The 27552-nt window shown below is 40.8% G+C and overlaps 1 protein-coding gene across 11 annotated transcripts in view; it reads left to right on the plus strand.

Moving 5' to 3' along the window:
* ZNF474 (zinc finger protein 474) overlaps positions 1-27552 on the plus strand; it is a 68890-nt gene that overhangs the window by 15992 nt on the left and 25346 nt on the right. For 8 of the 11 annotated variants that reach the window (XM_077753003.1, XM_077753006.1, XM_077753005.1 and 5 more), the window contains one exon: positions 2386-2608. The exons of 1 other annotated variant lie outside the window; for it this stretch is intronic. The gene's annotated coding sequence lies outside the window, so the exon portion shown is untranslated. Of the gene's footprint in view, positions 1-2385; positions 2609-27267; positions 27474-27552 lie in introns of all 11 variants that reach the window. 2 more of the 11 variants (XM_077752998.1, XM_077752999.1) reach the window with 2 other exon arrangements.

Below are 27552 nucleotides of genomic sequence, written 5' to 3' on the forward strand. Positions count from 1 at the left end.
TTGTTAAGTATAAGCTTCTTAACGGTGTCGGTCCCTTTAAAAGGCAGAGAAAGAGAGACACAGAGACATGCGGAGGCCTGTTTTGCCGATGAAATAGATTTGAACTGTAGGAAGTTCAGTTTAAGCTGAAACTACAAACCCATGAATTTCAAATGGGTCCAGAATTTGCAAGAGAACAAAGACTCCTCCGTGGCCAGTTCCAGAAGCAGCTCTGATAAATGCAGAAAAGCAGCTGGCAGCTCACCACCCCACCAGGAAGAGAGGGCTTCGAAGGTGCGGTGAGCTTCCGGGCTAACACGTGTGCCCGCGGCCGGAAGCTGTTGTTTGCGGTCCTCCGCAGAGCAGTGTCCCCAGTCGGGATAAAGAACTCTTTGCCCTATTTAAGCACGGCAGTATCTGTTCTCCGTGTTTTCCCGGGGCTGTCCTGCCCTCGGCCAGCGTTTCCTATCTGTTCTCCTGCCATCTGGCCCAAAGAGCTGGCCACTGAACTGGGATACTGTGTGTGCACTGGGGAGGGTGTTTATTTATTGGGCAATTTCTTTAGAAATGTCTCATTGAGCTCACAATAGGGCCGAGAAAACATGGAGTTTGGGTAAAGTACAAAATAGGGTAACTAGGGACCCACAGATAAGTAAACCCACAGATTCGTAAAAAGCCCAGTGTAAAACCAAGTTTTCCTGGGGCATCTGGGTGGCTCAGTTGCGTAAGCCACTGACTCTTGGGTTTGGGCTCAGGTTATGATCTCACAGTTCAGGAGATCGAGCCCAGAGCTGGGCTCTACACTGAGAGTGTGGAGCCTGCTTGGCATCCTCTGTCTCCCTCTATCTCTCTGCCCTTCCTCCGTGCTCTTTCTCTCTGTCTCAAAATAAGTAAATAAATTTTCAATAAGTAAGTAAAACTAAATTTTCTTTCTCTCACTCTTAGGATAGCTCTTAAGTCCTTTTAGGCATGCTTTATCACTTATCTGTGGCATTTTATGAAAGGTTTCAGAAGAAACACATCCATTCGGAACTATTTTAAGTGATAGTGTGATTGAGATATCATTAAATCTCTGTAGAGTGTGTGTACGTATGTATGTATGTGTGTGTATATATATATTTTCATATGTATGTGTATATATATGTATACATATATATTCATCTTTAGAGAATTAGAGATGATAGAATATGGACTTTAATAATCCAGCAGGGTCTTTAGATGCGGTATACAGTCACTTCAACAGAAGTCACAGTCCTGTGAATTACTTATATATCCTAATTCAATTATCTGGGGGTAAGGGACAGTGTTTTAGAATCTTAGAGGTTAGGGTTTTTTCCCCCAACTCCTAATCTTAAGGAACATTTAACAGACTACTTCCAACATCATTTTCCAGTAACTACCACTGTTAACCTTTGGGTATCTGTTCTTTGAGTTAAGCACATGCCTGTGCACACATATGCACACATGCAGTTTGATGAGATTGTAGTGTTTTTTCTGTTTTGTGGCTTCTCTTTTCAAAAACATACAGTGGCCTTTTCCCATGTTTATAAACTGTTTTACCTCTTGAGCTTTAGTGCATGCAGACTATTTCATCATAGAAATGTACCACAATTAGCTTAACGTCTCAGAGTATTTTTAAATACAGGGCCTAAAAAATAGTTCTTTCAGATACGTTTTAAAATGTTGACTTTAGTTTTTAAAGTTGTTTGCTCTAGGCACACCTGGGTGGCTCAGTGAGTTAAGTGACTAACTCTTGAGTTAGGCTCAGGTTATGATCTCACAGTTTGTGAATTCGAAGCCTGTGTTGGGCTGTGCACTCACTCACAGCGTGAAGTCTGCTTGGGATTCTCTCTCTCCCTCTCTCTCTTTCTGTCCTCCCCAACTCGTGCTCTTCTCTCTCTCTCTCTCTCATGCTCGCTCTTTCTCTCTCTCATAAATAAATAAACATTAAAAAAAGAAGTTTGTTCAGCATAACTTAGGACACAGTAGAAAATAAACTACCCATAACTTCTACATCTTATATTTCCTTCTACATCTACCCTTTGAGAGCCATGGAAAATACCCGTCTCTGTCTTTAAGAGCCCAGGCCTCCTCACTATACATATGCTTTTTAAAGACCCTAGAAAGTTTCAGTAAGATAGTTAGTAAATTTTGTTTCTTCCCCCTTAGGGAAAAAAACAAGTTGTTTCCACTCCATTCCCACTCTAAGAAGAGCCTTGTGATTTCAATTCATGCGCCTCTCTCCTTGCTGGATGCTTTGTCCATTGGTAAAGTTCCTGGACTCAACTTAAAAGAAAGCTGAAATCCATACCTGTTTTACTGTTGGTTTCCAAGGTTCTTCATCACTTGTTGTGGATCTTTCCAGTCCGTTACTAGAGAACTCAGTCCTGTCCCTTTTGTTGACAGGTTGCCAGGATACCTCCAGGCGACGAAGGCTGCGGCTTCTCTTTCAGGCAGCCACACACACTGTCCCAACTCTTGCAAGAGGAAATGTGAATCGTGGCGTGCCCAGCTAATTCTGCCTGTTTCCACCAACCCCTTCCCTGAGGGGCTCATGCTAAAAGAGCTGAAGTAGAAGGGCTGGCCATGCTAAAAGCTGAAGTAGAAGGGTGAAAACAAGTATCACAAGGTGAGGCTTTCTCAGAAGGCATGCTTATTCTCTGTTGTCTAACAAATCAGTCTCCAAACATACCTTTCAGCTAATCATAAATTCTTATTTCAGGTAATCTTGATCTCCACTCTGTCTCACTGTTATGTAGTAAATACTTTCTCATGATCGAAAAGGAATCCAAAATAAAATAATTAATCGTTCGGGGAAAAAAAAACAAGTACTGCTACACAGAAAAACAAATACCATTTTACTTCATAGGATGATGCCAGCAATAATGTGAACTATGGATTATTACATATTTTAGTGGCTAAAAGAGAACCAAATTCCACTTGAAGCAATAATAGTATTTCAGCCTGTAATGATTTAAAAATAATTTTCTTCAAAGAAAGGCAGAAAAAATATGTTTTATGTTAATCCAGGATTATATGTTTCTTAACCAAGTTATCCTTGAAAGAAAAAGGGGTGATAAGGGCTATAGTTACTCAACTGACTCGGCAGATATTTTATTGAGATAAAATGTACATGGAGAAATGTAACTGATCTTGAGTTCTTAAATTCAAATTCCTAAAATCAGGGAGTTTGACCAATATATATATAACCATGTAAACCATCACATTAATCAAGAAACAGGACATTTCTATCACCCAGAAAGTTTCTTCAAACCCTTTCCAGGGAATTATCCTTCTGTGAGCAACCATGTTCTGATAACTTGCACCAGAGAATGATTCGGCTGTCCATGTCCATATGAATAGACTCACACAGTGTATATTCTTGGATCTAACTTCTTTGACTCAGTGGAATGCTTTTGAGATCATTCCATATTGCTATGTGTATCACTAGGTCAATTCTTTTTATAGGCGAGTGTTACTACATTATAGGATTATTCCACATTTGTTTACCTATTCTCCTATTCATTAATGTTTGGCTTATTTCTCATTTGAGTCTCCTATAACTAAAGCTGCTGTATCCATTCTCGTACAAGTCTTTTGGTAGGCATAGGTTTTCCTGTTTCTTAGGCTCAGACCCAGGATAGAAATTGAAGATAGATGTATGTTTAACTTTATAATGGGTATGAAATGATAAGTCACTGTGGTTATAATTGGCTTTTCCCTGACTAACCAAGTTGAACATTTTTATGCGAGCTTGCTTGAAGACTGATATCTTGCTTTTATTAAGTTCACATTCTTTGTTCATTCTAGAGATTTCTTTTCTTGTTTATATCATCTTTACCAACATGTAATTCACCTCCAGTAACATGCACACATTTGAAGTGCACAGTTGGATGAGTTGTTACAAATGATCACATCCATCCAACCACCAGTGATATCAATATAAGAGCACATCCATTGACATTTGTACTGCGTTCTCTGCCCACCCACCTATCCGTGAGCAATCACCAATCCATTTTCTGCCACTTGCAGATCAGCTTTGCCTGTTGTAGGGTTTCATATATGGAATGATTCAGCATATACTCTTCTTTCCTGATTGTTTTTATTCAACAAAGTATTTTTGAGTGGGATCTATGTCATTAGATGCATCAGCAATTTGTTCATTTTTATTGTAGGGTAATATTCCATTGCATGGATATTCCATAATTTGTTTACTTGCTTACCTGCTGATGGACACTTGAGTGGTTGCTTAAAATTTTTCACTATTAAGAGCAAAAGGTGCTGCAAACATTTGTACATATATGTCTTTTGTGAACATATGTTTTCACTTCTCTTGGCTACTTATTTAGGGATAGAATGTCCACGTCAGTAAGTAGGTATAGGCTTAACTTTGTGAGATTCTGCCAAACTGTCCTCCAGAGTGTTTATATATTTCACACACACACCTCCCCCCCACCCCGCCCCCACCACACACACACACAAGCCTATAAGGGAGTTCTGGTATTTCCACATCCTCACTAACACTTCGTATTAGCAACCTTTCTAATTTTAGCCATCCTAGTGTGTGGTATTTCTGATTTTAGTTTGGATTTTGCTTATGACTAACAGCTAATGATGTCGAATTTTATTTCACGAATGTATGGACTATTTATACTTTTCCTGTTGTGCAGAATCTATTCAAAGCTTTTGCCCATTTTTGAAAATTGGGTTGTTTGAAATTTGTTTATAGGTACGTGTATATATGTTATATGTAAATCCATTTCAAATATTTGTCTTATAAATGTTTCTTTCCAATCTATAGCTTGGCTTTTAAAGAGCAGAAGTGTCTAATTGACATGAAGGAAAATTTTTAATTCTTTTTCTTTTAAGTTTAGTGCTGTTTTATGTTTTGTCTAAGAAGTCTTGGTACTTATCGAGATCATAAGGATACTCTCCTATTTATTTTCTTCTAGAAACCTTATAGCTTTCATACTTGCACATGTTATATATGATAGTTTTTATATTTAAGTTCTATGACCCGTTTTGATTTAAGTTTCATGTGTGGTGAAACCAAAGAACTGCTATTAACTTTTCCCCAACATGTATCCAACTCTTGGCCATCATTTGTTTAAAAGATTTTCCTCCCGCCATTAAATTGTCTTAGCATCTTTGTCAAAAATCATTTGACTGCATATGTGAACCAGCCATATATTTCTGGGCTCTCTTCTGTTACATGAACTTTTTTTTTATCTGTCTTTATTGGCATTGTTAATTTTTAATAAGCCAGCTCCTCTTGGCTTATAAGTAATGCAACACATATTAAAAACAAATATTCAAGTGGAGCCTTTCCATGACTTATTGCCAATGGAACTATGCACAGGAGTTTGAGTTAGGTTGGGCATTGTCTCCTGCCTGTTGTCCACATTTCTCCCTTGGCAATAATCTGATTTTAAGTGATTCTATAATGAACAAAGCCCCAAGAACATAGAGTCAGAAATGTATTCAAGAATGATAATCCCAGCAAAATAGATAGATATTTTCCAAAGCGTTTATACAGAATGATACGTGACCTTAATTTTCCTTCATTCATTCAATAATTTCTTGAGTGTCTACTACATTCCAGGCCCTGTTTTGGACAAGGAAAGAGGGAAGAAGAATATTTCTAGGCTCGTAATTTTTGCAAGGAAACATTTATAATCTCCACTCTATTGCCTGTTTAACATCATATTCCTCATAATTATAGAGAAAAAAAATCTGTATTGGGTAAAGTAAACATCAGACTAAATGTCTTCATACATCCCTATGAATTGACAGCAAAGTATCAACACTCAAGTGTTTACAAAGGTACATCATTCCCTCAGGTCTTCCAAGTGTCCCGTCACTGTCAAAAACTTCCCTTTCCTCTGAGCCTCAGAATATAAACGATCGTTTCTGTCATTTGCATTTTCCAGCTTATTGTAGAATTAGAATTTCATATATGATTTCTAAGAGAAATTTCTCTGCCGACTGGACCTCAATACGGCCGGACGTAATGTCATCTAAATAATTTCCCCAGCTTCTCTGATGAATGAAACATTTTCTAGAATATATGAAAATCTAAAACAAAACGAAACAAAGTGTAAGTGGTGAAGAATGCAAACAGTTCCAGAACACCCTTCCTGAGGAAGCAGGTGGTGATTCCTGTGGAGTCTTAAAAACACACCAGCATTTCCTAAATACCCCAGCATACAAGTGTGGCACAACACATAACATACGGCGTGTTGGCGCAGCAGGGAGGGAGAATGTACGGGAAGCAAGCTTTTGAGAGGTGGAAAGCGATGATGAGCCACAAATAGAATGTCCAGAGTGCAGCGAGGGTGAGAGGTGTTTCGGAGAGAAGATACTATGGGGAGTCTGATGGGAGTCCTTTGCAAGCAAAACTTGGTAGAGTTCTGGCAGTACTGAGTGCTCTTTTGTGAGTTCACACTGATTCATGATGGGTGTTTCACTGTTAAAATAAAATGGAGTCTCATTTGTATGCTCTAATTCAGGAGCCCTCAAACTTTTCCTTTTGAATGCTCAGATAGTAAGTAACTTGGACCTTGGAGGCCATATACTCTGCAGTTGTGGGGCAAATGCAGCCAAAGTTAAACACATAAATGAATAAGCATGACTCTGGTCCAGTAAACCCTTATTTACAAAAGAAGTAGACAGCTGGCCAAATTTGGCTAGTGAGCCGTAGTTTGCTGACCCTTGTCTCATCTTCGGTTCTGAGGAAATACCTTCCAATTTCATATATTGACCTTTAAAGGTCTCTGGCCTTTAAACTGTTGGCTTTGAAACTGTTCTTCCTCTGAGTGCCCAGTATTCTGTGGTTCTCTTCAAAAGAGATATGACTTCCAAGGAGAATTAAACTTTGAAAGTCATCTGCACTCAAAATGCATGTGATCAAGAGAGACCACATATGAATGAGCTCAGAGCAAGAAAGCCAAATTCTCAGGTCCTTCTTCAGCTTTCTGCCTAATCATACGGCCTCCAGTGCCTGATCTAGTCATACATCACTTCTGTCTATCTGTCTGTCTATCTCCCTGTCTGTCTCCCTTCTTGAGGGAAGATCCAGGCCATCGATGCTTTTGCTCATTAGTTAATAAATAGTCTTTCCCATGAGGTCCAGTACAGAGTCCTTGGCTGGATTCTCATTTCCCTTGGATTTGGTAGGGTTAGACTGCTAAAGCTAGAAAACCAATTCCTAATTCCTTGAGGATTACAAGGAGCAAGGATTAGAGGGTCAGGTATCCCCAAGATTTGAGAAAATACCACAACGATGGCTATTAGCCCTTCCTTTCCAAAAGTCCTGTTAATAATGTTTTCACCCCTCTATTTAAATACATTGATTTCTGTTTAAACTTTTTAAAAAATTTTAATATAAAATCCAGCTAATCTCAGTCACCTCATTCAACATTCAGTTTTATTTGGTTAGCACCCACTCTGTGCCTAGGACTAGGGATATAACTATGTAGAGAGAAAATGAGTCCCTAATGTCTTGGAGTTTACATCCAAGTGAAGGAGACAAATTCTATACAAGCAAATAAACAAGACAAAAATATAGTAAGTGCTGTGAAAAATATAAAGAACAAAGTCACTGTGGTAGTATCTGTCGAAGATGGTGCAGAGGTGCTTGTGTGCATGCATGTGTATGTGCATGTGTGTCTATGTGTGCATGATGTGTATTCTGTGTGTATGTATATGCATGCATGTGCTCATGTGTATCTCTGCATAAAGGGTATGTGTGTGCATGTGTGTATCAGTATGTGTGTTTGAGAGAGAGAAAAAAATTACTGGAAAAAGCATTGTCAGGAAGGATCTCTTTGTTTTTTGGGTTTTCTTTATTTAAAAAATTTTTATTGTTTATTTATATTTGAGACAGAGAGAGAAAGACAGAGAGAGAGACAGAGGGCGAGTGGTGGAGGTGCAGGGAGAGAGGGAGACACAGAGTCCAAAGCAGGCTCCAGGCTCTGAGCAGTTAGCACAGAGCCCAATGTGGGGCTTGAACTCATGAACCAGAAGATCATGACCTGAGCCGAAGTCAAATGCTTAACCTACTGAGCCACCCAGTAGGTTTTTCTTCTTAATGTTTATTTATTTTTGAGAGAGAGAGCGTGCGAGCAAGGTAGTGGCAGAGAAAGGGAAACAGAGGATCCGAAGCAGGCTCTGCACTGACAGCAGAGAGCCTGATGCAGGGCTAGAACACATGAACTGTGAGATCATGACCTGAAACAAAGTCTACACTTAACCAACCTAGCCACCCAAGTGCCCCAGGAAGGATCTCTTTGTTTTGTGTTGTTTTGTTTTGTTTTTAATTGTTTCTGAGAGACAGAGAGACAGTGTGAACAAGGGAGGATCAGAGAGAGAGGGAGACATAGAATCTGAAACAGATTCCAGGCTCTGAGCTAGCTGTCAGCAGAGAGCCCGATGCGGGGCTCGAACCCACGAACCGTGAGATCATGACCTGAGCCGAAGTTGGAGGCTTAAGTGACTGAGCCACCCAGGTGCCCCAGGAAGGATCTCTTTGAACTCACAATATGTAAATAGAGAAAAAATGAGAAGGCTTTGCAAAGAACTGGGAGAAGATTCCAAGCATTGGCAAGAGCACGCACCAAAAGCCCCTTTTCAGCCCCTCCCCTAACTTACCCTGAAGTGAGAAGAGGTTTGGATCCTTTGAGCACCTGAAAGGTGAGCGTGGATAAAGCCAGCACTGGCAGGAGAGAGTAAAGAAACACCAAGGCAGAGACTTCAAGAAGAACCAGGTCGCAGAGGGTCTTCATGGCTAAGAGTTTGGAATTTGTTTTGAGGTAGTGGAACAACCATGGAACATTCACTGCAGGGAGGTTTAGGATCTGTTCTGTGATTTAAGGAGTTGAATATGACTCTTCTGAAAAAATAGAAGTGTGGGGTGGTTGTTTGTCTATTACTGCTGAAGTGGCACATGACCAGTGAGCCACATCCATTTACCTGCCTGGCCGTGAACTAATACCTACCCAGTCAACAAGAGATGTGGAAATGTTCCCCTGTGAATTAATATACTCTCACAAAGTGTTATCCAGTATCCAAGGGGTAGAACTTTGATGTGAGACATGTGTGAAGGAATGTAGGAATGGAGATGCATGAAGACACAAAAAGCAGAGACCACAGGAGGTGAGAAAGTGAGCAGAAAGTAGAATAAGATGAGCAGAGTGGGAAAGGATGTTTACTTTTCTGCCGAATCATTAATAGGCGATCATTCAGGGAAGAAAGAGATGCTAAATGTTGTTCTAGTGTCTACTAAGGTAGTGCCTTTTACCCTTCCTCTTGCTCTCTTCTCCCAGACCCCTCATATCCCATGCAAGTCCACACTAAGATCAAGAACCTAGCTGAATAGCCGGAGTATAAAGGAAAACACCCTCGTGATCGGTTCAGCCTGAACTTCCCACCACTGGGACTTCTTCCAAGTCAAGAGATATGATCAAAAGTTATTTTAGTAAAATTACTGTGAAAGGAACAAAGAACAAACTGAGAAGTAATGAGGAATGGAGAAGAAATAAACAATTGGAGATGGAGTCAGAATTCAATTCCCAGCCAATAATTGTCCTTATTAGTACCATCTGACCTGGTTATAGTCCAGCATATTATTACCAAATAAGAGATGCGTCCTGGCGTGGATTCATTGCTAAGTGAAGATCCTGACAATGATTCTCAATATATTCTCTGACCTAGAAAGAATATGTGTAGAGAGGTGTGTGTGTGTGAGCGCGCGCGTGAGTGCCTGTGTTCTTGTGTGGGAGCTTTTGGAAGCACAGTACTCAGTGACGTGATAATAACTATAGCTGATAAAACTCCAGCCTCTTGCTAAGCAAGCATATATATTCATTGGAGGCACATAAATACATGTATATAATTTGTGAAAAACTATTTACATTATGGATCATTTTAAAATCATAAATGTGTAATAAGAAATTAGGGTTTACATTACTTAAATCATTTCATGGCATTTCTCCTCAAAAATACCGAATGGTTGTGCAACATTAGAGTAAGATAAATCTTGGATTGCTTTACCTCCTCAGTTCCAAGTGAACCATCCTATATATGAAACACATGATATTTTGATCAACAAAAATTAAAACCATATTTTCCTCCTCATAGCCTGTTTCCTATGTCAAATACAATGTCAAGTGGAGTTTAATTATTTTAGCTATTACCGTATTTCTGGGAGACAAGAAATCTCCAAATAAGTGATCAACAAAGACTCCTGGGAGAAGCTTATTGATAAATAGCATTGGAATACTGTTTTAGCTAAAATGACTTAATTGGACACTGTCCATTGCTTTCCTAAATAAAATAAGGTCTGTTGTGATTCATCAACAATGTAATTATCTCTAATGTGATGGCATCTATTTCAATGTTAACTTTGTAACAACTGGAATTTTATAACCAGAAAGGACCAAGATTTGTAGCCTAAAGTGTATATCATTCTTCTGCATGATATATACAGTACAGATTCTCAATCTGTGCATCTTCACATATTGATTACATAGCGTCTTGATATATGTCAACCTGTTCTGTATTTTTCTATAAATATGGTATATAAGATCTTAGTATTGGAAAAGTCAGAAAACTAAGTACACAATGGCATGAACAAATAAATGAAAACCAGCATAAAACATTTAGGTGGAAGCTTCTAGAAAAAAAACGGGGGTGGGAGGAGGGGGAATAAAGCACTGAGACATTGCCAAAGCTCACTGAAAGCAAATGGGAATCTGGCTAAGTACATCCCAGCTGCACTTGCTTGCCCACCTCGAGATGCAGGGTAACAACATCGTTCTCAAGATAGAGAAAGAGGGAAAAGCTTTTTAGATGAAATGCTTAGAAGTCACATGACAAATTGCCTTATCTGTCTTCTAGTGGAATAACCTTTGTGGATGGGACTTCCGGGCATCCAAAGTCAGGAAAGGGAAGAGAGGACAGCGTAAGAGGATGTTCATGATGCCTATGGACACCGATGATGGGGTTCTCTGGAATGTTTTCCAGGGAGCTGGACTAACCACAAACCATCACAGAAAACCCATATAGGGGAGGAGCTCGCCTAGACCTTAGGACTGGGGACCCTACGCTTGATCTATCTGTTCTGTAGGAAGAGAGGGAAATGACATGACTTAAATCATACTATAGTACTAGTGCAGTAGTTTTGTCCCTGAGGGAAAAGCCAAGATCCTCACTGGTATTGTGGAGCCTTTCATGACCTCCAGACTTCTTACTTTGATAAAAAGATACACCTTTATTTTTTTAAGTGACTGACTGGACTAGGACTTTCTTTAATTTTAGCAATGTAAAATCTTTTTTCTTTAATGTATTAGTTTTGGGAAAGACAGAGCTCTAGCAAGGGAAGGGCAGAGAGAGAAAGCGAGTGAGAAAGAGAATTCCAAGCAGACTCAGCGCTGTCAGTGTAGAGCCCGATGTGGGGCTTGAACTCACAAAACAGTGAGACTGTGACCTGAGCTGAAATCCAGAGTCAGACGCTTAACCTACTGAGTGATCCAGGCACCACTGCCATAAAATCTTAACAATACGTAATCAAAGTAAACATATTGTAGAAATTAGCCTATTAACTCATAGGGGGAAGGGTAGGGCTATTTGGAAATAACTCTAATGAATAATGTGGCGGCGGTGGTGGTGGGAACACAAAAATTATGTCACACAGTATCTGTTCTGGAGTCTACTGCCAGAGGCAGCATTCTGCACTGAATGAATTATTAAATAAATCCAGGTCCAGGCAGGCCTTCTTGCCATATTGAAGTGCCTGAGACAGTGGCACATTTATTAGGACAATTGTGCATGGAAATACAGGAGAATCTAACAATTCGGGCTTAGGAACCACAAGACCTACCTGCTCCAAGGAACTCCCTGGCCAGAAAGTTGCATAGAATCTCTTCTCTACCCCAGACACCAAAAGAAATCAGTAGGCAAGTTTTCATAGTTTCAGAATTCTAGACAAAAATCGAAGAACCTTCTCAACCAAGCTCTTTTGACTTCTGCAGAGTAGAGTGATATTTCCCCATTGGGTTTTCAGCCCTATGTTCATCTGGTCTCTTTCTTGAATTGTTGAAAAGTCTGAGGAGAACTAGAGCCCACAGGCTGCTTCTCTTTTTAAGAAATGTGGAGAGAGGGGCACCTGGGTGACTCAGTCGGTAGAGTGTCTGACTTCGGCTCAAGTCATGATCTCACAGTTCGTGGGTTTGAGCCCCGCATCTGGCTCTGTGCTGACTGTTAGCTCAGAGCCTGGAGCCTGTCTTTAGATTCTGTAACTCCCTCTCTCTCTGACCCTTCCCTGCTCATGCTGTCTCTATCTCTCTCTCTCAAAAATAAATAAAAACATTAAAAAAAATAAAAACTTGTTAAAAAAAAAAAAAAAAGGAAGAAAGGCAGAGAGAGAGGCCTGCCCACAGTCCACGCTTGGCAATCCCAACTGTGTCATTGCTTTTTCACCTTTTCGTACCTGATGTGATTGACAGGGAGACCATCTGAATCTAGATTTCACTTTGAACTTGGGACATGGTGGGCCAAGCTTCTCCTTGTATCTGATAGGAATATCATGACATTCCAGGAACACAGATATCCTCTAAACATAGGGTAAGATGTAGAGAGTAAAGAACCTCACACGTCTTCTGTGCCCTCATAGCCATGGCAGCTCAGAGTGTCCTGATATCAGCCTGTTCCCAGCTCTACTCTCTTCCACCCGTGGCCATCCCTGTTCCCTTTATTCTGCCTTCTTCTTCAGCATCACTTATTTGCTGTGATGTGCAACTCTCTCTCTCAAGTGACCTCTCTGCTTTAGCAACCGTTACTATTATTTTCCCCAAGAGGGGAATGTGATTGGATCCGTTCTTCTTTTCATGTCACATCATTTCGTAGACTTGTTGGTGAGCCTACAGATTGGCAGCATTTTGTCCTGCACCCAGCTCTGTTCCATTCTTCCCCGACTGGGGATCGGGAATCAGGTCACATATTTCATACTGATTTGATTTGATCACTGGAGAGAATGTGCTCCTGTATCTCCTCACTTTTCAGTATTGCTGCAGGTTGGAAGGTCTTGGTTGGAATAAAACGTGAACAAAATATGATTGGAGTTGGCCGAAGAATAGAAACTTTGGAATCCCTCAAGACTATTTTCGTGAAAGGAGAATGATTTCAAAAATCTATAGTTAGTCTCCTAATTACATTTTCCCACTGGCTGAGTTTATGAAAATATGAAGAAGACAGCCATGAAAGCCATATAGTGACAATTATGGTGACATACTTACCACCTACCACACATTGTGCTAAGCATTTTATCTTACTTTTGATCCTCATGATAACTCTGGAAGGTATTATTATCCCACTAAACATAAGATGAGGCTGAGACACTGTGAAGTTACATATTCCAAGATTCCACAACTGATAAGCATTTTGAAGTTAACATTTCAACTGGGTCTAAATTTGTAGGAGGGGTGCGAAAAACGTACTTTGGAATGGAGACTGAGTATTACTTGAGTCTTTGCTATAGCTACTTTTTCTGCCTTTACTCAGCAAATAAGACCTTACCAGTGGCTTTCACAGTTTGCTTGCACTTGGGCTTTTTCCCTTGATGCAACAGTAGCAAACTTATGATCTGAATGACAAGATCTCAGGCCACACAGAAAGGGGAATGTGAACTGGTGTAACACCTCAAGGGACGATGCTCTTTGAAGTAAACTTTTTCATTTTTAAAAATATTTATTTATTTATTTTGAGAGAGAGAGAGAGAGAGAGAGCACATGCAGGGGAAGGGCGGAGAAAGTGAGAGAGAGAGAATCCCATGCAGGCTCCGTGCTGCTACCTCAAGCCCAACGCAGAGCTGAACTCATGAACTGTGAGATCATGACCTGAGCTGAAACCAAGAGTCGGAAATTTAACCAACTGAGCCACCCTGGTGTCCTGATTCTTTCACTTTTTAAGTTCTGTCTAAATACAGCAAAATTCTATAGCAAAAGTTTGCTTTCTTGTCCAGAAGTATTTGTCAGGACTTTTAACAGAAATATTTAGACATACATCAGCTACTAATAACATAAGGTGAGACGTGGAGGAAACTGTTTGAAACAACTTTAAACAGATTTTGAGAATTGGAGGAACCTACAAAACTGGCTTTGTGTATTACACATAGGCTCACATGTTAGGTACAAATCACATTCTGTAAACCAAAGCTATCTATTTTCCTACTAAATATTTGCTTTTAGAAAAAATTCTGCACCAGATCCTTTTAGGAAACTAAAGAACATCATCTTTGTGTAGTCCTTAAATATGAAGTGTTGATATTCTCCAGATTTCATTACTCAGGATCTTTTTTGAATCATGTGTTGCATGTATTTTAAGAAAATCTATAAAGGTTTCCCATTTCCTATAAGGTGATCAGATTTCCTGAAATTAGCTATAATACTTTCATAATTTATTTTCAAATTACATTTCCTGTTACATAAGTATGTTATTGATCACTTTTTCCCCCTCTGCCATTTCACCCACATCTTACTACCCATCTACACACACACACAAACACACACACACACACACACATACACACACAGATTAATTTACCAAGTCATATATATACATATATATATATACACAGCCACTCACACCTATGCACACATCCCAATCACTCACACTCATCTAAACACACAAGTACTCACACTAATATACATACCACATTTAACAATTCATATCCATTCACACACTCACATCTATCTCTACACTCACATCATACCTATCCCTCCCATACCTTTGTATGTACTCATGTACAAACCAATACTCATTCACTTATATCCATCTACACATTCCTATACATACACTCACGATCAGCTCTCCACACTCCTGCACTCACATGCCACATTCCCACCTGTCATGCAATCCCACTCACCTACTCACACCCACCCTCACACCCCCACCCACTAATACCCATCTACACACTCACACTCGTGGACACACTCACCCAGACATACCCTCATCTCCTCAAACCTGATTACAGACCCATCTGCTTATGGGCATACACACACTCAAATGCTCCCTCCACAAACTTTCACATGCGCCATACTTATGCCTGTCCTTCCTGCCACAAATCAAAGTCCCACAATTTTTCAAGCACATCAGTCTCTTTTGGATTCCCACCTTGCATACGCTTCTGTCTTTGTCAGCTGGAAATGTCTTTCTCTCTTCCCTCCCTATCTAAATCCTCTGCTTCTTTTAAGAACCAGCTCAAATGACATTATTTTATGCACAAATTTTCATAGTACCATTATTTGTAATAGCCAAACTATAATAAGTCCAAATGTTGTTGAACAGGTAAAACAAATTATGGTACATACATGCCATAGAATCATACTCAGTCACTAAAAGCAGCTAATTATTGGTACATACAGCAACTTAGACACATCTGTGGGGAATTACACTGAGAGAAAAAAAGCCAATCCCAAAAGGTTCCATATAGCATGATCCCATTTAAAAAAATTTTTTTAATGTTTATTTATTTTTGAGAGAGACACAGAGTGTGAGTGGGGGAGAGTCAGAGATAGAGGGAGACACAGAATCTGAAGCAGGCTCGAGGCTCAGAGCTGTCAGTACAGAGCCCTATGTGGGGCTCAAACTCACAAACCATGAGATCATGACCTGAGCCCAAGTCGGACACTTAGCCGACTGAGCCACCCAGGCATGATCCTATTTATAGAACATTTTGAAATGGAAAATAATTACAGAAGTGGAGGACAGATTAGTGATGTCTAGGAATAAGAGATGGTGACTTGGAGGAGGTGGTGGGAGAGAGAGAGGTGGATATAACTTGGTAACATGAGTGATCATATGTGATGTTGGAACTGTTCAGTATCTTGACTAAAGTGGTACATATGTTTGTAGGTGGTAAAACTGTATAGAGCTTAATCCACACACACACAGTCAAATGCAGATAAAAGTAGATTGTATCATATCAATATTCTGGTTGAAATATCATAGTATAATTTTGCACAGTGTTACCATTAGGAGAAACTAGACAAGGGTAGAAGGGATCTCTGTATTATTTCTTAGAACTGCATGTGAATCTGTAATTATCTTAGTAAAAATTGCAGATCAGAGTATAATTATCAGGAGCACCTGCGTGGCTCAGTTGGTTAAGCATCCAACTTCAGCTCAGGTCATGATCTCGCAGTCTGTGAGTTCAAGACCCATGTCAGGCTCTGTGCTGACAGTTCAGAGCCTGGAGCCTGCTTCAGATTCTGTGTCTCCCTCTCTCTCTCTCTGCCCCTCTCTGACTTGTGCTCATTAGCGCTCTTTCTCCCTCTCCCTCTCTCTCAAAAATAAACAAGCATTTAAAAATTTTCAAAAAAGAATATAATCATCCTGTCATCTTCAGATCTAATGTTAACATTAATTCTTAATATCTAGATAACAAGATACATTTTAAAGGATCACGATGTGATCAAACCGAATGGGATGAAATGCACCTAGGAAAATGCAAACTTCCACAATTAGATCCAAGTCTATTCCAAATTTCGTTTTTGCTTCTTATGTTTCTGTATACAATGGGTTTTAAATGGCTCACCCACAATGGCTGTGAACTATTGATGTCATTTAATAGGGTTACACAGACAGTGTCGTTGGTGCAGCATGGTGGGGACTCCTTTGTAAGCTAGGGCTCTGTAGGGGAGGAAAAAGTTTCTGTACCTTTTTTGGTTCAGTGGCTGGGCCTGCAAAATACATTGACAAAAGACAGATTAACATGATAAAAACAGAGTGTATTAAGATGCACTTCGCACATCCACACGAGAGGACTCAGTGATGAGTAACTCTCCAGGTGGTCAGAGTGTGAGGTATATATAGAAACTTAACAACAACAAATAATACATTTGTGAAGAAGCGACAAGACAAAGAAAAAGGGATACAAGCCTTTGGAGGTGACAAACTATAGGAAGGTAAATATATGGGGGAAACTAATGGACCATATAGGCTATTTATTGATGCCGCTACATAGCTTCCTCTTGATGCTGGTCTCTGAGCTGACAAGAGCCTAGAGTTGTCTGGTGAGTCCTGTGCTTCCTGGTTTAGAAAAGAGAGACATTACAAATTCATGTCCTGCTTTTAGGCAGATAGAAGGAGGGCAGATTGCTTTCCTTGTATCTGCTTCTTCCCAGTTGCCTTCAGCTTAAAATAATCCTTATGCCAAAGTGGGAGTGCCTGATGAATATCAGAGATAACCCACCTGGGGCAGTTGATAGCTTCTGCTTCGCCCTTGGCTCCCCCTTGCCTGTGATGAGGATCACAGGCGCCCCTAAATTGAACTTTTCTAATCACCTCTGCCAATCTTTCTGATCTTTGGCATGACTTAAAATACACACAAGTTTTCTTTTAGTTCACAAAAAGAAAACAGAACGAAGCAGTTGATACACTGACCTCCTTACTCTCTGATAGTTACTACCGGGTATGGGCAGAAGGAGACTTTCAGTGTATTTTAAACCACCAAAGAAAGTAAACTACAAGCTAAGAAGGTTTGCAAATGAAGAGCTGTCACCACATCTCATGTTTGGCCTGGGCTCTGGGGATAGAAAGGATGGACAAGTTCCTCTGGGACCCCAGGGGATGGCTTCCAGTGGTTTCCTTCAGCAGGGGATACCCCATACATGTAAGATCCCTGAGCAATGAAAGGTTGTTGTATGAAAGACTGAACCGTCAGGGATCTCGAACCATCTGGCCTGTGAAAGAGCGCCTTGTGCATGAGTCAGAAATGTCAACTGGACCAACAATAGCTTTTTGATGACTTATTTACATAGGAGGATGGGAAATGTGGGGAGAACAGCAACCAAGAGCCCACGTTCAGAAACAGCCTTGAACTTGTACATAAATCCCGGGGTCTCCAGAGGCATCACCAGGGAAGTCATGCTGAGCATAGCAGAAAATAGAGGCACATTTATGACACCCGTGCAGCAGAAACCCAGCCTGTCTCATGGGCTCAGCCCGGGTTTTGACCTTCTTCCCAGGGACTTTCCTCTGAAACAGCTTTGGGTGGAGAGAGCATTAACAAAGGGTGTTGATGGCTGCAATGAATGGTAATGACAATCAATTTAAGTGTCAGCCAGGCTATGGGAGGCACGGACCTCCCGGAGGTGGGTAATGCTAAGACTGTTGTGTGTTGTCTGGTCACGTGGGTGATGTGGTTAAGGAAAGGTTCTTCCAGGATACAGGGAAGCCCATCTCTCCTCGGCCAATCTCCCCTGGCCAAGCACCTCCCTTCAAAGCCAGCTGTATTCTTTGGAATACCTGGACCCACTAATGCAGTGAAGACCCTTCTGATACTACCACTCTGTGGCTTGTGAGTCTGTGCCAAAGATACCACACTGAGGTAGCACACCGAAACAATAAATCATGAGCATAGAGGCAGTGGGAACTCTGTGCAAACATATCACAGGACAGGGGCTCCGAGACACACGCATCTATTTGCAATTTTCAGATTCTAAAATGGTATCTGTCATTTCCTCCACTGTTTTATCATAATGCGTCAACTTGAGACCCTTGATGGATATCTGATACCAAGGCTGAGAAGGAATTGCTATGCTGTTCTTAAACTGTTCTTAACATTTTCAGTTCAAGCTAATTTATAGGTGGTACTTGACAAATTGGCCAGTTTGTCAGAAAGAAAAAGTGTGCCAGATTCTGTAATCCATACAAAGAAGCACAATTCTCTTAGGACGTATTTCCACCCTGAATCTTGGAAATCCAGCAATATATTGTTAATGGCTTGTTGACGTTCTTTTGACTGACCGATTCTTTCTTTAGATTAATAACTGAAGCTATCCAACATTCTTCATCTGAAGAATCATTTAATGGTAAATCAAGAATCATTAGCTTAAGGAGAAGAGTAACTTTTATTATATCAATGGTAACTAAATAATTACGGGAATGCCTCCAAAAAATTCAGATGGTCTCCAAACACATTTCTTGCCTGTTTGTGTTTTTCTTTCTTTTTTTATTTTCCTTCTATCATCTCTCCTGTGGCTGATCTAAACACTAGCTGCTTGATTTTTTTCTCTCAGAAATTAGATGCATCATTTCCTATGACCTTCCAATAATGCATGAAAATTCCTCCTCAGGTCACTGGTTCTTTCTTTTCTTTTTGGATGTTCCCTTCCCTCCTAGAAATAAATCTTTCCACCTCTCTCTGCTGTCATTATGAAGCTTTGTTTCTGAATTTTTACCAATAAATATGTCATGATTTTAGTAAATATCTCCCCTTGAAGAGACTTCAACTGGATTCCCAGTTGACTGAGAGCGAGTGTGCCTTGAAGGGATTTTCAAACATTTCATTGAGGAGAAAAACGGGAAAGGAGCATTTTACAGCAAGGATCGCAAACGGTCAGGAACTCAAATGCCTTTGAGAATCAAGAATGAACTGCAAATAAATAACTCAAGGGGCTGATGAGAAATTTGGAATAGTAAAGAATATCTGTCTCACCCCAGGCACAGCCTTTATTCTGTATGTTTATATTGCTTGTTGCTACATTGGAATGTGGGCTCTGTAAGGCCAGATCTCCCACTTTCTCAAAAGAAACCAAAATCCTGATTTGCGTGACATCTCCCAATTTTAAAACAATGGCACCTAATTCAAACGTTTTTAACTCTAAGCAGGCCCAAAGGATAACTTATCTATGGACCAGATTTGGCCTATCAACCACTGCTTTAAAGTCTTGACAAAGCTATTTGGAATAGAGCTATTTCATTGGAACAGAAGTACTCCAGGGGCACCTGGGTGGCTCAATCGGTTAAGCGTCTGACTTCAGCTCAGGTCATGGTCTCATAGTTTATGGGTTCAAGCCCCATGTCAGGCTCTGTGCTGACAGCTAGTTCAGAGCCTGAAGCCTGTCTTCAGATTCTGTTACTCCCCCTCTCTCGGACCCTCCCCTGCTCACGCTGCCTCTATCTCTCTCTCAAAAATAAATAAAACATAAAAAAATTTTTTTTAAGTATTCCAAATGTCAGAAAAGATGGTTTGTATCCTTGTTTATGATTCCATTTGGTTTGTATCCTTGTTTATGATTCCATTGCCTGACTCCCCACTTTTTTTTTTTTTTTTGCCTACGCTTTGAATTTCTATACATGATAGGATTCTAATGGGATGGTACTGATGGTGTCCATAACCTGTTCTCCACCATTCCAGATCTCCAGATGACAACACTACAATTACATGGGCATACCTGTGTGGCCTTCGTGACTCTTGAGTACTCTGTGATTTGGAAACTCAATATAGAGTGAAAATTACAGGCTCAATCTAACAATAGCTTTCATAGGGTGATATTATGAGCCTTAACAACATAAAATGTCCTCACAGAAGGCTCTACTTAGAAGTGTAAAGAGTGTATTTCTCCCATTTTCTATTTGCATAACTTTCCCAACACCATAAACTATTATGTCTGCACCTGACAACTTGACTGAATGAAGGCGAAGAAACTTATTTCTTGGTTGAAAATTCTTCACAGCGAAGGAAAGACAGGAAGTGTAAATTTTCATTAGCTATTCAAAATCAGCCTGGAAATGGCCACCTGGACAGCCAGATTGCCTTGAAGCCCTATAAACCTCAGGCTAAGTGGCTTTTCTGAAAGTGTTTTCATTTTTCACCTTTCCGGTGCTGCTCCTGTCTTTCCCAAACCATTCCACCCCCAGGTCCCAGTGGCTCTCACCTTAGAGTTTTTTGTCCCTCACATTGGAAGTATTGAGGACTGCATGGGCTAGTGGCCCTGGTCCTACACAGAAGGAAGTGCCGAGAATCCGAGTCAGCTGGTCATCCTTGATCTGTGAATGGGGTCACTGTAATTCGACTCCGTATGTGGCATTGCTGTCCTTATGGCTGGACAGTCAGCTGCAGAAGAGAATCATATAAAATGAAGAAAGATGCCCAAATGGCAAGTTTCCTCTTTTGGCTTAATTCTATTAGTCACAAATGGAAAAGCAAACATGTTCTCACTCTTGAAGCACGATGATGGTGTAACGATTACAAAAATAGGTTTTCAGCAGTCTGAACGCGTTGAGAATTGAATGTTAAGATACATACCCTATGGTTGTCTGAGACGCTATGGAATAATTCATTTGAGTGTATAGTGACTGCAATACTGAGGTAATGTGCTGCTTGAGTATCACAGATTTTTATAACTTACATTCTGCGAATGGTTATATCAGTGAGGAGACAAACCATGTCACTTATTTAACTAGAATTAAGTAAAAAGAATTGTCAACCCCAGGAATGAAGTTGTTATGTAGGTAGTAACCAGCAGGGTAAAAAGAGAACACTACTAAACAGAGGGGGCAACAGCTACCATTTCTAGGGTTGATGTATCAAAGGGAAGAGATTTGGATTATCAAAACCTAAAAACTTAGAAGGAGTGCCTAATGGAGCTGAAAATCAAATCTTCAAGGTGGAGAAACAGAAGGGCACCTGATGCTCAGTCGGTTAAGCATCTGACTTCGGTTCAGGTCATGATCTCGCTGTTTGCACAGTGGAGCCCCACATCAGGTTCTCCCTTGTCAGCGCCAGCAGGGATACTGCTTGGGATCCTCTGTCCCCCTTCCTCTCTCCCCTTCCCCCAGTTGTACACATGTTTTCTCTCTCTCTCTCTTTCAAAAGTAAATAAACATAAAAAAAAAAGGGAGGAGATGCAGACTGGCTGGTGATGTTCTCTGGTGGGGGAAAGGGAGTATGTTTGGTTTGCAAGCGTTGGGCACGCATAGAGTGGTTTCAGGAGCCTCTGCAGGAAGGCACTCTTTCTGTCAGGATGAAGGAGAGTTGCTGGGGTTGATGCCCACAGAAACCACAAGCGGACGAAGCCTTTAAAAAGGAGCAGGACTTCTCTTCCTGCTTGAAGCTCCAATCGCGCCTCCTCCCTTCTTCCCAGGATTGGCGGGAATAACGCAGAGCCTGCTAGCAAAGCAGACATGGCTCCTGGGGAGTCCATGGGGAGTCCAGAGTCAACGTCACAAAGCTGAAAACAGAAAAGCACATTTGCAATACACAATAATTGTCCCAACAACAATGCCTTCTAGGGGCACCTGGGTGGCTCAGTCAGTTGGGTGTCTGACTTCAGCTCAGGTCATGATCTCACCATTTCTGTTTGAGCCCTGCCTCAAGCTCTGTGCTGACTGCTTGGAGCCTGGAGCCAGCTGAGTCTTCTGTGTCTTCCTCTCTCTCTGCGCCTCCCCGCTCATGCTCTGTCCCTCTCAAAAATAAACATTAGGGGCGCCTGGGTGGCTCAGTCGGTTAAGCATCCGACTTCGGCTCAGGTCACNTTTTTTAATTTCTGATTTTCAAGAAAGAGTGTATATTTAAGAAGTCAGTTTTGGCCCCAAACATGTGCTCTCTCAAATAAAAAAAATTCTCTGGTCAAAAAAGAAGATTCTGAACTTTAAAATATTGCTGTTAGAATTCATTTTGTGCTAGGCCAATGANTAAATGTATAAATTTATATATAATTTAAATTATATATATTAATTATATATTATATTAATTAATATATTAGATATATATAATTTCAGTTTCAAGGAAGTAGAAGAGTCTTTAAAAGTGGCTAAAATATGAATAGACATTTATTTCTCTTATATTAAAAAAAAGGTAACACTCAAGAGTTTCTACGTGGCTCTACCTTTAGCAAGGACTCAAATCCGTACGTGGCTGTGCTCTGTCACGTCAAGGGTCACGTGAATGTAGTCTGGTCCAAGATGGCTGCTAGTGGTCCAGCCATCACATCTGTGTTTTATGCATCGGTATGAAGGAAGGAAGAGGAGCAGGTTGGGTCTCTTCCTTTCAAGAAATGTTCTTGCAAGTCTTACACAACACAGCAAAGGGGCCTGCAGACTTAGCTGGGAAATCATGTGCTCAGCTAAGAACGGGGGCTCTCTTAATGTGAGGAAGTTGGACAGAATCACTACTGGTGGGGAACTAGTCATCTTTGCCAGACTGTGGGAGGGATGTTATTGCATCAGTCATAAGCCTTGGTGTGAATAAGTCTATCAGTTCCGTTTTGAAAGCTAGATTTCCAAAGTAAGGAAGACTGGCAAGCACATTAGGGTGCCAGGCAGGGGAGAATGGAGCCTCCTGAATGAGGTGGATGGAGGATATTAAACACAAGCCTCCTCTATTTTACAGTTTTGCTCAGAGCCAGCACCAGCTCAACTCCATCTTTCTTATTTATTCATTTGCGCATTTAAAGAATTTGGATTCTATACTAACAGGGAAGGGGTCATGCATCACTTATATTTATTTTGTTTCAGAAGACTACATTTAAAAAAAACAGATTTAATTCTTGGTTTGTGCTCTTTCCCCTTTTTTATAGGGAAACACCTTCTAATGCCAAGATAGGTTTGGATTTCCATGGTTATTATATTCATCTTTGTGAGTGTGTCTCTCCCTTCCTGTGAACCCCAAAGGGCATGGAAAAATGGCATCATATCGATAAAATGTGATGCCTTCCAAGGCATTCTTTAAATATCCTATGTGCAAATATGGTCAAAATGAATAATTCAGACCAACTGGAGTGAACATTTCTCCATAGTTGCTCGGGGTAAAGCTGGCTGGCTTTGCAAAGTAGTTCTCTTTATAAACTAGCAACATGGCTTTATGATGTGACTGCATGGCAAGCCAATTTCTTAAGTGATTCAAGTCTATGCATTTAGTATTTTCCAGTCCTTTGGCTTTTAGAAGTAACATATAGGGGAGTGTTAAGGTTGAGATAACAGAGGGTGGTGAACCGAAGATGCTCGAGAACGCTACAAAGGAGCCAAGGGCAAAGGACTGAGCACACCTTTATTGAAAAGGGCTCTCGGGCGAGGTTCCGCGGCTTGGGGGTAGAAGCAAGCAGGGGGGAAGTTGCGCCTCGAGACTGGGGAGAGGGGTATGTATAGGACTGTAGTTCGGGTGGAGACCAGCGAGGGCAGGTTTCCTTATTTGGTCTCGCTTTTTCTGGGTTGGGTGTGGCTTCTGCTGAGGTGACGCGTCTTCTGAGAAACCGGTAGTGGGAAACTGGGACCGGGAAGCTGGTGGCGGGAAAGTCCTGAGGCGCTCATAAGATGGAGTCCGATCTGCCATCTTCGTGTCTTTTTCCAGACCCATCAGACCCGCCATCTTGGTGTCCTTTCCCAAACCCGCCAAACCTGTCAGGGAGAGCTTCTGCTCATGCTACACCTTGTCAGAGTCGCTGATGGAAATTTCCTAACTTTCTCCATTTGACCCCACCGTTCCTCAAAAGTTCTCTCGCTTCCAGCTACCTCATCTTTAATGTTTTGATACCTTGAATCACAGTAAGACGGGAATTTCAGCAGGACATTGAAGGAGGAAGGAGATGGTAAGAAAAAAAGAGAAAGGTGCCATGAGGAACCTGATGGTGCTCTCATGTTTGCTGCTCGTGTGCAAGAAGATCCCTCCCTAATCAAAATGGTAACATGGGTGCAAAGAGAACACCTTCTGGCCTCTTGGGGCAGCTTCACTTCTGCCCTGCACTCACTATCCCCAGTTACTCTTCACCCCTCCCCATGTCTGGGTAGTAGTATGGATTTCTCTCAGGGATGTTGGTGAGATCAGGTAAAGGGTCCGTATTGCATATGATGCATGGAGAAAATGTCATTGAGAAACCCAGTTCCAGCAAAATAAAATGATCCCATTTGGTTCAGGGAAAATGCTATCCCCAGTACCCCCAGTCTCTCTCTCTCTCTCTCTCTCTCTCTCTCTCTCTCTCTCCTGCTTTTTCCATCTCTGAGGCTTCTCTCCTCTTGCATCTGTTCACCTCCTCCCTTTTGCCTCTTCTTTCTCCTAAAGGGCAACAGAAAGCCTGCTGAGAGCTGTGTTACTTTCCCATGAGACATATGAATTGTACATTAAAACGGGATAAGCACTAAAGAGAGAAGCTCTGTGGGTGGAATGTTCAGCAGAGTGAATCATGGAAAGAGCCGACTCCTGGAGCCAAAGGGAGCTGGAATCGGTCCCCGGTTCTGTCACTTCAACACTGACTGTCTTGGGCAATTTACTTGTCTTTTCTGAGTCACCGGGTTTTCGGTTTATAAAGCTGAAAAATTCCTGCCTCATTTGAGAATTGATTGAAGTTATGTGTATAAAAATTAGTACGATATCTGATGCGTAGTTGGTGTTCAGTAAATATTAATTCTCTTACCTGATCGTAAGGAGATGAGAGTTGTTGAGGAAAGTTGTAGAGCCTTCCCATATTCTGATCGTCTGGGAGCTGTGTGTGTGTGTGTGTATGTGTGTGTGTGTGTGTGTGTGTGTGTGTAAAAGAGGGAGAGAGAGAGGGAGGGAGATTGTGAGCAAGTTTAAGGAAAGTAAGGTTATTTAATTGCATTGATTTTTCCTGTCTTCTTAAGTCCTTTTGTTGTCTGTAGCTTCTGGGTATGAAGGAAAATGGAAATTGAAAACAAAGGGACCTTGATAAACCAGATGCTGGAATCAACCAAAGCAGTGGTTTGGGGGTGATTTCCCCCATGGGCCAATAAAAACCTAATAAAATAATTGTACTAGATTCCTTGTGTTTTTTATTTATTTTTGAGAAAGAGAACGAGTGGGGAAGGGACAGAGAGAGAGGGAGACACAGAATCCCGAGTAGGCTCCAGGCTCTGGGCTGTCAGCACAGAGTTCAACGAGGGGCTCAGACTCATGAATTGAGAGATGATGACCTGAGCCGAGTCAGACGTTCACTCGACTGAGCCACCCAGGCGCCCCTACTTGTGTTTTTTAGATCCACTTTCTTCTTTTGGGTGGTGCCAATCAGGTGACACATTTTGTTTCTCTGAGGTTCATTTTCTGGACTGGCCAGTCCGGGGCCAATGCATTCTTTTGTCACATGTGTTAATATCACTGTCTTGGGATCTGTCAAAATGAAGAAGAGCTTCGTTTGCTTTTCCAAGAAGCGATCCGAGAGTCTTAAGTGCAGAGATTCAGGCCTTCCTTCGCACCAAAATACAGGAACGAGGCATGGATCTCCCAGCTTTTTTCGCCCTTGGCAAATGCAATGCCCAAACAGTGTTTGGCTGTCCTTGTGCTGTGGGAACCCAGGCTTCTGCTGTGTCTGCAGGATCCGGCCTCGGATCATCCGCTGCTTTCTTTATGGTTGGGAGAGGGTCCTACCCACAGGGCCCCTCACCCAGACCTGAGTCACCCGTCAGGAAATGCAGAAGGCCCCCAGGCTTCTGACAACAGTCGCTCTTGGGGCCTACACAGTCATCTTCCCCCTGAGTGGAACAGACTCTTGCGTTTCCCCAAGGTAAAAACTCCTTCGCCTTTTGGTTATGATGAGATTTTATCAGCCATTCCTTCTGGTTTGTTTGGGAAAATCATGAGCCACGTTTTCATAAAAATTACTTGGAAGATAGATAACATCTATTATATATGATATAATCATATGCAATTATTTGTAATAATAAATTAATGATTAATATTGATAATAAATGAAATTTAAAATGATTTAAAATAATAAATTATACATGTAATATGTAATATAATATATAAATATAAAGTATATATAATGATAGATATTATCTATATTTTCTACCATATTATAGTTATTATATATTATATATTATTTAATATGTAACTATAATATATAAATAGATATTTATCTAATTGTATATTATCTAATCTTTATTATCTATGTTATCCATCTGTATACATGTAGATCCCAGAGAGATAGAGATAATATGAGGAACTGAGTTCGATAGCCATGAAAAGAACATTAAGCAAAATCTAAGCGTGTTCATCGCAGGGAAGACCTACAGATATTTTTCCAGGAAGGGTATAAGCCTGGGTGGCATTCTTGGCTTGACATATATGGCCACAGTTTATTCATTCCCCATTCCCATAATAAAGAAAAGTGGAAACTTGGTAGGTTATAAGATGTTTACCCACTCCGGGGGCTTTCCTGATAATCCTCATAATATTCACTGTTGAATTACTTTGGCAAGGGCTCCTGACCTTTGACTCCCGAGCACTCGTTACATCTGACATATTACTATGTCTCGAATATAACGTATATCACGACCAAAGATATTTGATAAATTATTTCAACAAAATTAGTTTCACCTTTAATAGTGAGAATTTTATTTTTGGCTTTTAAAATCATTATTCTGAGGAAAGGTTCATAAGCTTCAGAGAACTATCAAAGGATCCACGGCACTAAAAAGCTGCCAACCCCTAAGGGAGTGGAAGAAAGTCTTTTTACATTACCCACGGCCTCATTAATCTCATTGTCACCGTTGCAGGTCTGCCTTCCGTGATCTCGCCGCCATGCCCCTGTTGATGTGTGCCCTCTGTGTCTATGATATACTGTAACTGTCGGGCTCTCTTTGGACAGAAAACTTCTTTCAATACAGTAAAATTCATAATGGAAATTTTCTTCAAATTTATTTCAACATTTATTGAACAAATCTTATCTGCCAGTTATTCTTCAAGCCAAAGAGGATACTAGGTCAAAACAAATTACTGTTCTTTATCAACTTAGAATCTTAGAGGGATGTGTGTATGTAATAACTTTTTGATTTATGTAC

This window comes from Crocuta crocuta, unplaced genomic scaffold (assembly GCF_008692635.1).
Source record: "Crocuta crocuta isolate KB4526 unplaced genomic scaffold, BGI_CrCroc_1.0 scaffold377, whole genome shotgun sequence".
Classification (NCBI taxonomy): domain Eukaryota; kingdom Metazoa; phylum Chordata; class Mammalia; order Carnivora; family Hyaenidae; genus Crocuta; species Crocuta crocuta.